At 35.3% G+C, this 13,996-nt stretch overlaps 1 protein-coding gene across 1 annotated transcript in view; it reads right to left on the bottom strand.

Moving 5' to 3' along the window:
- Nucleotides 1–13,996, bottom strand: part of ROBO2 (roundabout guidance receptor 2) — a 933,205-nt gene that overhangs the window by 529,872 nt on the left and 389,337 nt on the right. The gene's annotated exons all lie outside the window — the stretch shown is intronic.

The following is a 13,996-nucleotide window of genomic DNA, read 5'->3' as shown; positions in this document are numbered from 1 at the left end:
ATAAACATATGGGTTAAATTTCCTTGAAATAGTTATAAAAATTGACCTAAAAAAAGTACTTACAAAAACATGTTTGGGATTTGATTGAACACAAATATTTAAAAATATCTCAAGCTGTCTGGCAAATCTCAAAAACATCAAATTATTCCAAGTCTAGTCACAACACCCTTTGTCTAACACATGAGTATTTCAAAGAGCAAATATATGACATATTTTTTCATATATGTCACAGATGGTTATGTATATGCTTGTGTGTATATATGTACAGACACATTTATATGTGCATATATATTCACATATATATGTCTAATATGATCAAACAATGGACTGTGTAACTATATTCAGGAGTTTCATCCATAAAAACAAACTAAAAATAATAGTGATTGCTAGTTTTCTGGAAAATCTATTATCAATATCACTGCAAACATTTACCAGGTGCACATTATCTCTATATACAAATAGAGGTAAAATGTATGTACTTGTGCTGTGATTAAGTGATTCCAAAGTTGGAAAAGCTACTCCTTTCAGCAATTCCTTAGTCTTGGGCAGCACAGTTTATTCTATCAGTACAGAGTAGTTCCTCAGATCACAGACTTGACTTCATCATGCACGTAATATCAGAAATCTGAGGTAACAACAGGAAAATTAACTTTCAACTCAAGACAGCATCCAAGAAAAATCAAGAACACTGAAGGCATTGTGAGGGAAAGGTTGATATGTTTGGAGTACAAAGGTCATGGTCCTGGGCAGTTGGTGATTCTTAAGTATGTGAAGGTGTGGGTGAGCATGCTTGATTTCCATGACAGGGAATGTGCTTATGAACATGGAAGATAACACTCCATTTGATACAAGAGCCCTGCAATTAGATATGTCTTATAATACAAACTTGCAAGACATTAATATTCAAGCTTGAAAGTATCTACAGAAAATGGATAAAATGCAGCCAATCTAACCAATTAATCATCTTACCTAAGCAAGTATCCATATCTCTCCTGATATGGCCATTTTCTTACTTATGGTTGCCTAAGTCTCAGTCAGGAGCTCTGGCAGCGTTATGCTTAAAGCACTTGACTGCTAACCAGAAGGCTGGCAGTTCAAACCCACCAGCCACTCCTCGGGAGGAAGATAAGGCAATCTACTTCTATAGCGATACTGCCTCAGACACTCAAGGAGGGGTCGCTACGGGTTGGGGCCGATTCCACGGCACCTAACAACAACAAGTCTTGGTCACTAATCTGCTGAATTTCTTTCTGATCTTCTCCTCAGAATTTCATGATCCTTCAAATCTATATGAAATTTTGCCATCAAATAACATTCTTAAGCATTATGTTAGGTAAACAACAATTCTAATAGTACTAACAACTTCAGTTGCCTTCAGGACAAAACCAAAGGTTTTAATTATGCATAAATCTTATTATGATCATTGTTGAAACAAATTTTCTCTGTGATACTTTCAAATTTGAATTCCTCTTCATTTTTTGTCTCCTGGAAGTCTCACAATACAATGACAGATATCATGCCTTCCAAGGAGGACCATGTAAAGAAATCAAACATAAAGGCTAAAGTGTTACTCCATTGAATAATTCTGGATTACCTGGCGTTAAGTGAATGAAGCTGTTATTTCATAGGATTAACTATTCATATTCTTGCATGTGACCTAAAGGGGTTAAAACCAAACCTTATCCCATTTCGCAGTGTGAAATACCAGGAGCTTGTGATAACACTATAAAACATAATTAACTCTCAACTCAAGAGAGCAGCCAAGAAAAGTTAAGAACATGAAGGCACTCCCAAGAAAAGGCTGATATGATTGGAGCATGAAGGCCACAATCTCTGGCAGCTAGAGATCCTTGAATATGTGAAGGTACCTGTTAAAGTTTGCTCAAGGAAAAACGACTAAGAAATGTAGCACCCTCAACTCTTCTCAGAGGAGTTTCCTATACTTGAAACTTCATTCCCTTCTGACTGCTCAGAAACACTCTGCAATGCTATATGCACAGTGCCTGCATTCTTGATAATTTACACCTAGTCTTCTGTACTTAATTGTTCTCCCAAGCCCTCTGGACAATGAATCACTCTGCTCTTGATGTTCCCCCCTGGTTTTTCATACACATCTCTACCAGCACTTGTTTCATTGCTTAGCTATTTGATCATTTGCCTCTCCCATGTCTTATTTATCTTTGCATTTCCTCCACATTGTTTAGACTGTAGCATATTCTCCAAAAAACAAAACCAAACTCACTCCTGTTGAGTCGGATCTGAGTCAGTGACTCCTCCTTTCTGAGGCGTATCACTGCGAAAGTAGATTGCCCAAACTTCCTTCTGAGGACTGACTGATGGGTTTGAACCACCAGCCTTCTGACTAGCAGTCAAATGTCTTAGGCACTGTGCCACCAGAGCTCCCGTATTCTAATATATTCTAGCATATTCTAGCTATTACTTAAATGTTTGCCAAGTGGATAAATGAGTGTAAACAAATAAGCTCAAGTTATAATTTCAATTCACCTTTTGTGGTATTTAAATTCAATTTAAATGTTAACTATCAAGTTGTTTAACAATTCCTCAATATTTTCTCATTATGAAATATTTGAAATAGATAGATAAGCATACAGAATATACTCATCATCCAATTTTATACTTAAACTTTAATTCCTTCAAATACATCTCATAAATAGAAGGGAAAAAAATCCAAACCCATGGTATTAATTATCTTGTTAGTCAATTAGAAATCTTTCATTTGGAAGTGCACGTGTATTTGTTGGTTACTGAAGAACAAAATGCGTAGCAAACTTTGCCTACTTTCTCATACCTAACTTTTTGAGTTTAACAAATGACAAGATTTTTCAATATTTTTTAAGAAGTTCAATTTAGTGCAAGTCACATTCATTAATATGTCTTGTGTAATATACACATATTCCCATTGCGATTGAGTTGATTCTGGCTCATAGTGACCCTACAAAACTGCTACATAGGTTTCCAAGGTTTTAATCTTTAAGGAAGCTGACTCCCACATCTTTCTCCCATGGAGCAGCTGGTGGGTTTGAACTGTCGATTTTTCAGTTAGCACCTGAGAGGTTAACCACTGCACCACGAAGACTCCTATACACAAACTGGATGATATTTTAATGATGACGAAAAAAAGCTTTCAAAACAAATTGTGGATTATATTCGGTATGTAAAATACCACTTTTGGCCACTAGAGGGAAGCGACCTTCAAATTCAACAAAGAAAAAAACTTTTTTTTTTTTTTTTGGCCTATGATTCCACAAGTTTCCTTTCTTGTCTAGTCAGGTAATTGGTCAACATACTAATCAGTAGCCTTCATAGACAATAAATATAATGAGAATGTTTAATCAAACCAAAGCCCTTTCTTCCAAGAGCTGAAAACAAAGAACCATATAACTGGCAACTGCAATCTGTGTCTCTCTAGAGGCAAAAGGAAATCTATAATATGCCTTGAGAAAGTGGAAAGAGATCAAGAGGCAAAGACAGAAGCGGTGCCAAAGTGCAATCTTATTCCTTTACCATCTGTCACAATCACTGTCATTTTCCCAAAGGCCACGTTTAAAAGTGAGACAAGTGAGAGCTCTTAAGAATTTGAGAAAGGTAGAGTGTTGAATCATATTGAATATTAAAACTCAATAGCATCAGCTCACAAGTGTTAGAAAGGAAGAGGAAAAATATCTTCCAGTATAAGTCTATGGGAGGGAGGAGAATTTTAAAGCAAGTAGTGTAGGAGGAAGAAAAGAATGAGCCCAAAACATTACTGTTGGAAATACATTTCATGAAGAGTGACTGTACAATTGAGGTTTATTTACTTTGTGAACTGAATTAAAATGTATAGCCACACTTTCAAGAATTATTATATTGCTATTATTTGAACCGATGTATTCATAGTACAACTAATAAATTTCAAATTGTTCAGCTGTTGAAAACCAACAAAAATTCATCAGGTACACAGTCAGCAGTACACAGTCAGATGGACCACACTGCTCTCTTTTCAGGTTCTCAGGCTCTCTACCACTTGGGGGCAGACTGAACAGCACTGGGCAGGGGAAGGAAGATAAGCCACATTCTTCACATATTCTCTAAGTGCTTTTTAAAATATGAATGGGTGAGTGAAAGCCACTTAACTCACTTCCATTTAAATCCGTATTATATATAACTGGAGAATGCAGACATTATGACATAACCAGAGTGTAATTTTAATGATTTCATACTGAAATTTTACATGAAAGAGAAAACATGTTCAATATTGTTACTCACCACCATCAGCCTCAGGCATTATTGACAGTGGAAAAAGAGTAGAGAGCCTTCTTTTTCAATTTCCTTTACTTTTTAGAAGTTTCAGTTAAAGCTCTCTCACTCAAAGCACAGTCAGTTGGACATCAAATAGACAAATTCTAATGTCCAAACAAAGGTCTCGTCTTCATAGATTTTCAATGCTTGTCCTATCAATTGGCACAGACAATCAGGTCACTGGATTCCAGCCACTCTATGTAGGCCCAAACATAAAACTTCCTCTTACTGAAACTAGGGATTTCTACAAGTAGAATTAACTGAAGTCACTGTGATAATAAAAAAATACTTAAAAAAGTTATTGCCCTACCATAATTAGACTATTGTTGCAGGTATTAACATATATCAGAGTTTTGTGGTTTCATTTTGTATTTCCTTAGTTTCAAAGGATGGGCTTCTGAATACCTGAGATACACGCAATTAAGCTCATAGTAATGGACTTGACCACTGTCTATACTCTCAATGTATTAAGAACAGTTTAATATGAGTCCTAGAAACATAACTACATTCCAGATATTATAATAATGGATAAGGAACACAAGCTCATCAAAACAATACACTTGAAAACAAAGTAGGAGGTCTCACATTGCCGGATCTCAAAACCTACTATACAGCCACAATAGTCAAAACTGCCTGGTATTGGTTCAATGACAGATACATAGACCAATGGAATAGAATTGAGAACCCAGGTATAGATCCATCAACCTATAGTCAGCTGATCTTTGACAAAGGCCCCAAATCCATTAAGTGGGGAAGAGAATGTTTGTTTAATAAATGGTGCTGGCAAAACTGGAGATCCATTTGCAGAAAAATGAAACAAGATATGTACCTCACACCACACACAAAAACAAACTCCAGATGGATCAAAGACTTAAATGTGAAACCTAGAACTATACAGTTTCTCAAGGAAAATTTAGGCTCAAACTTAAGGGCCCTAATATTTGGTATAAATAGACTACCAAGCATAATTCAAAATGCACCAACAGCAGAAGAGAAGCCAGATGATTGGGACCTTCTAAAAATTAAATGTTTATGTGCTTCCAAAGACTTCTCCAAAAGAGTCAAAAGAGAACCTACAGATTGGGAAAAAATATTTGGTAATAACATATCTGATAAGGGACTTATCTCTAGAATTTATAGAACACTCCAACACCTCAATAACAAAGAGACAAACAATCCAATTAAAAAATGGGCAGAAGACATGAACAGACACTTCACCAAGGAGGATATTCAAGCGGCCAACAAACATATGAAGAAATGCTCATGATCATTAGCTATTAGAGAGATGCAAATCAAAACAACAATGAGATACCATCTTGCTCCAGCACTAGTAGCAAAGTTCAACAAGACAGAAAATAACAAATGCTGGCGAGGTTGTGGAGAGATTGGGACTCTCATACACTGCTGGTGGGACTGTAAAATGGTACAACCATTGTGGAAAGCAGTATGGCGATTCCTTCAAAAGTTGGAGATACAAATACCATTTGACCCAGCCATCCCATTACTAGGTATATACCCTAAAGAAGTGAGAGCCATAACAAGAACAGATATATGCACGCCGATGTTCATCGCAGCACTATTTACAATAGCCAAAACTTGGAAACAACCTAGATGTCCAACAACTGAGGAATGGATAACCAAACTTTGGTACATTCACACAATGGAATACTATGCAACGCTAAAGAATAATGTAGAATCTGCAGAACACCGCATAACGTGGATGAACTTGGAGGACATTATGCTGAGCGAAATAAGTCAGTCACAAAAGGACAAATATTGTATTAGTCCGTTATTGTGAAAGTTAAGGAAATGTTTATATATTGGAGGACATTTTCTTTGTTGGTTACCAGGGGTGGGAGGGAAGGGGAGGGAATGCTGTTAGATAGATAGAGATAAATATTGATTTGGGTGAAGAGAAGGGCAATGTACCAAATGTGAGTGACCAATATGGCAGCATTGAGGATGAGAAAGACAGAGAGAGTTACATGGGCAGTACAAACAACAAATATGAACCCCTTTGTAAATACAATACTGAGTTGTTAATGAAAGCAAATATGGGTATAGGGACGGATAGATGGGTGAACAAGCTAAACAATTATGTATGTCTAAATGGAGAGTGTATCCAAGATCATATACAGGGTTGGCAGAAAATGGGGCTCTCGAAGAGTATGAAGGGATGGACACTGGGAGGAGGTAACTATGGGGAGGAAGTGGGAGGGGAGCTGCTGCATTGTAAATTTTGGTCAATGACATGAGACAAAGTATATGTGAACTGCTGTATGAAAAGTGAATTTACTCTGTAAATCTTCACCCAAATCCTAATAAAAAAAAAAAAAAAACAATACACTTGGTCATTTCTTGAAAAGACGGATCAACCAGATATATATTGAAAAAATATAGTTTGATAGAAGATGACTAACAGCTACTGTCATGTTAGAGAGGAACTTTAAATAGATTAAACTAATTATGAAGACTAAAGCAAAACAAATTTGATAAATAATATTATGTTGACATTTATTTAGATCAAACTTTAATAATCTTCAATGCCATAATCATTAAGATGTAGAAAATAACACTGGTTGCTGGCAGCACTTACAAGTTATAGAGAGACTGACATTATCCTGAGCATTAGTACTCTTGATTTTTTGAAGGAATACCACCCTCATTTTACAGATGAGAAAAACAAAGTTTAAAGAAGTTAAGTAATTTGCCCAAATGGTGACTCCTTGGTTTGAACTTAAGTCCGTTTCACTTAAAAAAAAAAACAAAAAAACTGCTATTGAGTCATTTCCAATTCATAGGGACTCCTATTGGTTTTCCAAGGCTATAAATCTTTATAGAAGTAGATTGTCTCACCTTTCTCCCACAGAGTATCTAGTAGGTTTGAACCGCCAACCTTCTGGTTAACAGCCAAGGGCTTTACTCACTATGCCATAAGAATTCCTTAGTTTCCCTTCAGAGCCTATACTTTTTAATTTACACTTTCTCTGCATAACTATATGCAGAGAATTCTGCTCATGTAGTTCCAAGCTCAATTCTGGCTTTCTGAAATTCTAGCCCACTCACAATTAAAAAAAAAAAAAATAGTAATAATAAGTAATAGAAATATCATACCATTATCCATAAATCTAAAATAGGCTTCTAATGGCAGAGACCACCAGTTTCTGATCCAATATCCATTTTCTTTTCTTATTTATTAACATTTTTGTTATTGAGTGCCATTGAGTCATTATTGATTTATAGCAACCCATGCGACAGAGCGGAACTGCCTGCACCACAGGGATTTCTTGCCTGTAATCATCATGGAAGCAAATCACCATCTCTTTCTTCTGTGGAGCTGTGAGGTAGATTTGAACCAATACCCACCCTTTCATTTAGCAGCCAAATGCTTAACCATTTGCACCAGCAGTGCTTATTTCTTTCTTTCTTTTTTTAATAGAATTCTGGTTTATCTTGGAGGTATAATAGTGATCAGTGAAAAACTAAATTCCCTAGCCTTCCTTGCAATATGGATGTACTTGGGATAAAATGGTGAGCAGTAAGTTATAAGCAGATGATTCTTATTAACAGAGCCTTTTAAAAAAGAGACAGATTCACAAGCCATTTACCCTTTAGCCTTTTTTCATTCTCATTCTTCCATAAATGAGACTGCTATGAAGCTTTCTGGCAATCTGGGAAGGCAATAATGAGAGGAAGGCCATGAAACCTGCAAAAGCCTTACATGCATAAATCCATAATTTGTATATGTCATTAGTTTTTGGAAATATTTTACTGTCATTTGGAGAAAATCCTTAACTGATAACAGCTTAGTTTTCTTAAACAGAAGTGAAGTATATAAACTCAAAGTCACTTCTAGCCTTTAAATTTCATGACTTTATTAGATTAAGCATCCTAGAGATAAGGAAAGGAGAACAAGTCAACTTCATAAGCATTTACTTTTTGGTCTAACACCGTAAAATTTGATTAAGCAAAGCTCAGACTTGTAGGAATTCATCGCAGAGTGCCATTCACCCTCAGACTTTTAACTCAAATATGTGAGAGCAGTTTGGTCAGATCAAATCAATGTGATCTGAATAATGAAATTTAATTTCCATTTAAAATAATGTACTAGTTTATATACAGTTATACTTGCTATGCTTCTATTCACGTAGTTATGCTAAGACTGTTCTGTAGTTAAGAACTTCATATAGTTCCAAGCTCAAATTATGAGTTTGTGAAAGCTTAGTTTTGTTTTTCTTCATTTTACAAACAAGAAAACAGTCTTCGGAAACTTTAAGTAGAGTTCATAAATCACAGCAGTGTAGTCCAGCACTCTTTTTTCTAAACCACATTCTTTTTACTTTTTTTAATCTTTTTTTTTTTCCCAAATCACAGATACCTAACATACATGAACTTACAAAATAATAGTAATGATTTAACCTAAGCAAATATAAAACTTGAAGTTGATAGATTTGAAAACTGGCTGATGCAAAAGAGAAAATATGCAATGGAAATTTGCCCAAAAAGAAGGCCAACATAAAGCATACTTTAGATAAAATAACTTCAGCCACATTCCCTACAGCAGTGTTATATGATATTCTTGCACTATCCCCTTGTTCTGTTTGAACCGGTCTATCTACAGGTTCCACATGAGTACAGTTAAGTGTTCTGGAATTTCCATTCTTCTCAATGCTTTGGGGAATGACAGTAATTGTGATGGATTGTAAAGCAGTTGAACAATAACTTAGAGATAACATTTTCTTATTTGCTTTCCAACCCAAAGTGGCTAGATATATGATACTTTGTGTATGTTGCTCTTGTTAGGTGACCTCAAGTTTGTTCTGATGCATAGCAAGTAGATGGAAAACATCGAAACCCTCCCCAGTCCCATGCCATCTTCACCACTGTTGTTATGCTTGTTGCAGACTGTGTCAATGCATCTCATTGAGGGTCTTCCTCTTGTTCATTGACCCTCTACTTTAACAAGTATAATGTCCTTCTCCTGAAACTGGTCATTTCTGATAACCTGTTCAAAATACAGGGGATGAAGTATCTTCATTCCTCACTACTAAGGAAAATTCTGGCTGTACTTTTTGCAAGATAGATTTCTTTGTTCTCTGGCAGTCCATGCTATATTCAATATTCCTTCCCAACACCATAATTCAAAGCATCAATTCTTTGGTCATCCTTATTCATTGCTCAGCTTTCACATGCATATAAAGAGATTGAAAATATTATGGCTTGAGTCATGTTTATTAGTCCTCAAAGTGACATGTTCATTTTTTAACACTTTAAAGAGGCCATTTGCAGAAGATCTGTTCAATCTAATACAGCTTTTGATTTTTTTTTACTGCTTTCCATGGGCATTAATGTAGATTAAAATAAAATGAAATCCTTGACAATTTCAATCTTTTCTCCATTTATCATGATGTTGCTTGGTCTGGTTGTGAGGATTTTTGCTTTCTTTATGTTAAGTTGTAATCCATACTGAAGTCTAAAAGCTTTGAACTTCTTTAGTAAATGCTTCAAGTCTTCTTCACTTTCTGGAAGCAAGATTGTGTAATTTGCATATCGCTGATTGTTAAAGAGTTTTCCTCCAATCCTGATGTTACATTCTTGTTCATACAGTCCAGCTTCTCAGAATATTTGTTCAGCATTAAAATTGAAAAAAATATGGTGAAAGATACAACCCTAACACACACCTTTCCTGATTTTAAATCATGCAGTATGCCCTTGTCTGTTCTAATAACTGCCTCTTTTTCTGTCTACAGGTTCCACATGATCAAAATTAAGTGTTCTGGAATTTCCATTCTTTGCGATGTTATCTATCATTTGTTATGATCCACATAGTCAAATGCCTGTGTATAGTCAATGACACACAGGCAAAATATCCTTTTGATATTCTCTACTTTCAGCCAAATTCATCTGACATCAGCAATGATATTCCTTATTCCACATCCTCTTCTGAATCTGGTCTGAATTTCTGGCAGTTCCATGTCAGTGTACTGCTGCAAAAATTTTGTGTAAATTCTTGTTGAAGTATAAGACATAGATTAGGTATTCTTTAACAATACTCTGCCAACCGTATGATGTCAGTGGTCTATGATTCAAAGTCTCTTTTCTCCAATATTTATAAAATGGCATGCAAAACAGAGAAATCTAAATCATCAGAACATCTCCCTGAACTCTTTGACAGAAGGGTTCCATCAATAAATATTAATCCTCTTGAGTCAATGTTACCATAATTGTGCTTGGTTACTAATGACATTTTCACTAGGGTTTGTTTTGATTGTGTTAATAGTTGCTTATGTAAATATAAACCACCATAAAAGAAAAATATATCAATAATATGTAGACAGAACTGTGCTCAAAGAATGGGGGCCATTGTGAGATACAGTTTCTACCAAGGGTCAATACATCAAATATGAAGTCAAGTCAGCATTTAGACTAAATGAAGTTGGTAGCATTGTGGTCTACATGGGGCTATAAATTTAGAAATATCTAAATAATCACTTTTACTCTTTGCCTAATGTCTCCGTTTCTCTCCCCTTCCAAGAAGGAGCCCTTATGGTACAATAGTTAAGCACTTGACTGCTAACCAAAAAGTTGGCAATCTGAAGCCAACCAGTGGCTCTGTGGGAGGAAGACTTGATGATCAGCTTTCATAAATAGTTCAGTGGAGAAAAGCCCAGAGGACAGACTCTTCTGTCACATGGGGCCACTATGAATTGGAATTAACTCAATGATACCCAAAACGGCAACAATAACCACTTCCAAGAACATGATTAGGTTGCCTTTCTGACTTCCTATGGTTCTATGAAGCCATGTGACTTTTTGTAATACGTGAGTTGTGAGAGAAAAATGTGTTACTATGGGGTGGAGCATTTATGGTAATGCAAGAGCCTCCAGACAGTGTGTTTTCACTCTCCATATCCCCCTGGGTCCTAAAATAAAGTCAATAACCATGTCAGAACAAAGCCCAGGGCAAAATGCAACAGGTATATCACACAAGGAAGGGATAGACCTTTTCTTATTTCAAAGTCACTGAAATACTGAGACTGTTTGTTACCACTGTATCCCTAACCCATCTTAACTGATAAATATTGGTTTTTCAAATACTATATGCACACTTACGTTTCGTTCTGCTGTGCACGGGGTCACTAGGAGTCAGAAACGACTCGATGGCACCTAACAACAACAACAACAATATGCACACTTACGCTTCACATTGCTCCTTTAATCTGTCCCTGAGGGACCAAAGAGGAGTCTACACCATTTTCACATAAGAGGCATTTTGCCTTACTGAAAATATCTGCTAGGCTCCAGTTGGACATTTACAATAATGAGGATAAGCATGACTCTAAAAGCTATTAAACAAGGCTGATAAAGGTCACATATTTATACATTTGGTGACAATGAAGCTTTCTGAATTTTAAAAATATGTGTGTGTGTTGAATCATTTCCATGAGTAACTGACATATTAAATTCCGAAGTGCAGTTTTCTTCTTCATTCTTTTGATAGAGGTAGGATGTTTCTTCTTTTTGCTCAACTTTCCACTCACCAATAATACAAGCTATGTGTTTATTCACTCAAAAGATGTAAAGTTTAAAATTTAAAAAAGAAGGTCATTAAACCCTTTCAGGTTATGAGAGAAATCTTACACTTTATGACATGAGAACAAAAATGACAAATTATCTGATTTGCCCATGCACACTCACTGAAAAGATATGGATTTCTACTTTACTATCTTTCTACTTCCATAGTACCAGGCAGTGTTTCATTCTATTGTACACAGAGTTGCTGTGAGTTAGAGCTGACTTGATGGCACCTAACAACAACAACTTCTTTATTGGTTTATGTGTGAATTGAAAGGGAAGACAAAAAAGAACTGTTATTCAGCTTCTCTTATGCTCTGACTTACAGACAGGATTATGAATTTTCTATTTCTCTAAGGACATTTATAAAACTGATTTCACAAAATGCTTCCAGATTATACAGGCAAATTCTACCACTTGCAAATAATATATGAATGATATGATACATGATGAAGATCAAAACATACCAGAAGCCACTGACTCATTTAAAAAAACTGTCTAGAGAATTTGCAAAAATATTTAATAAATAAATTTTTTTCTGTACTTGCTTTTCTAATTTATTGAGTAGCAAATATTACAGAAATATCTTGAAAAAAATCATCTGCAGTTCAACTGTTGTTGTTGTTATGTGCCGTGGAGTCGGACAGCGACCCCTCCTTCAGTTTCCAAGGCGATATAACTACGAAGTAGATTGCCAAACCTTCCTTCCTAAGAGTGGTTGGTGGGTTTGAACCACTAGCCTTCTGGTTAGCAGTCAAGTGCCTTAGGCATTATGCTACCAGACTCCTGCAATTCAACTAGTTCTCGTATATAAACTGATAAAGGAGGTTAAGAGTTATACAAGCTGCAACAGTTTTCTGAATCATTTGTTCATAAGATTGGGATGAAGAGTGTGAGGTAGTTATTTGTAGAGACCAAAGGATTATGAAGGAGTAGTTATGGATTTAATTGTCCCCTGTTTGATATTGAACAATAAACTCGAGATGTTAATTAACTTTTAATACGTTTTTGTTTTATTCAAGTGAATCATTGAATCCAACTGAATTTCAATATGCTTCAAAGACCAATATTGGCCATGATGACTGCAGTATGAGCCCTCTTATTAAATACTTTGACTTCTGTTTATTCCTAATCTTTTTCCTAGTGAATAAGGATATAAATATCTTGAACGATATTTTCTGCAATTACAATCTCACCAAAGATCATGATGAGCACAGCCAGATGAGCTAAGAGAAAAACACTACAAATTAAAATCTACATTAAATAGCCACATATATTTCTAATTGGCTGTATCTTGTAATATCCAGTTGCATAAAAATATGGCTTATCTGTGGAATCTGAGAAATCATGTCTAGAATACATTTTTTCAAAGGTACTTGGAAACATGGGATATTTCAAGTGTGCATAAAATGCACTGCCCTTGGAAATTCTTGCTGTACATAACTGTGCAGTCTTTGGCAAAAACCTGAAACAAAGCTGAAAAGAAAAATTGCACAAATCACAGCCCAAGCAACTGATGAGGAAAAGGAAAAATTAGAAATTAATACTAGATTCAGTAAATCTCTTACTACCAAAATCATTTTTTTCATGCATCCATACATTTTGTTTTGATTAAATAAATTAAATGAGTCAGAAAATGAATTTCAATCTACCCACAAAAATTCATAATAAAATGTATGGTGGATTACTTCTGCTATGACATTTCAATTCACTCGTTGGAAGACATCTGATTACTCAAGAGTGCTTATATTACATTAGCTTCTTCATTCATAACAAAAAGGCTTTATTAGACTTAATCCATTATTAGCTCCCCCCCACTTATGGCTTAGCCCAACTATCCACATTGAATTCTGTATTTAAATGGTGAAATTGACTTAGTGAATTTTAGCCTTATAACACAAGGCTGTTATAAATTATTATCTATTAGGATATTGGATATCTGTTCTGAAAATAGAGTCTGACTCTTAAGTGAAATAAGATTATAACTTCTCTTTATACTATTTAATTTTAAGATAACCCAACTGGAAAGAAATGCATACTTTTCTGAAAGGCAAGATTTCTGTTTCAGGAAAATTAATATTTTGCCTTTTTCCTAGAAGTAGATTAGATTTGATCAAGACTA

The sequence above is a fragment of the Orycteropus afer genome, unplaced genomic scaffold, assembly GCF_000298275.1.
Source record: "Orycteropus afer afer isolate SDZICR_OR568_19922 unplaced genomic scaffold, OryAfe1.0 scaffold00022, whole genome shotgun sequence".
Lineage (NCBI taxonomy): Eukaryota > Metazoa > Chordata > Mammalia > Tubulidentata > Orycteropodidae > Orycteropus > Orycteropus afer.
The sequence above is the reverse complement of the archived record's forward strand: the minus strand, read 5'-3'. Positions and strand labels throughout refer to the sequence as shown.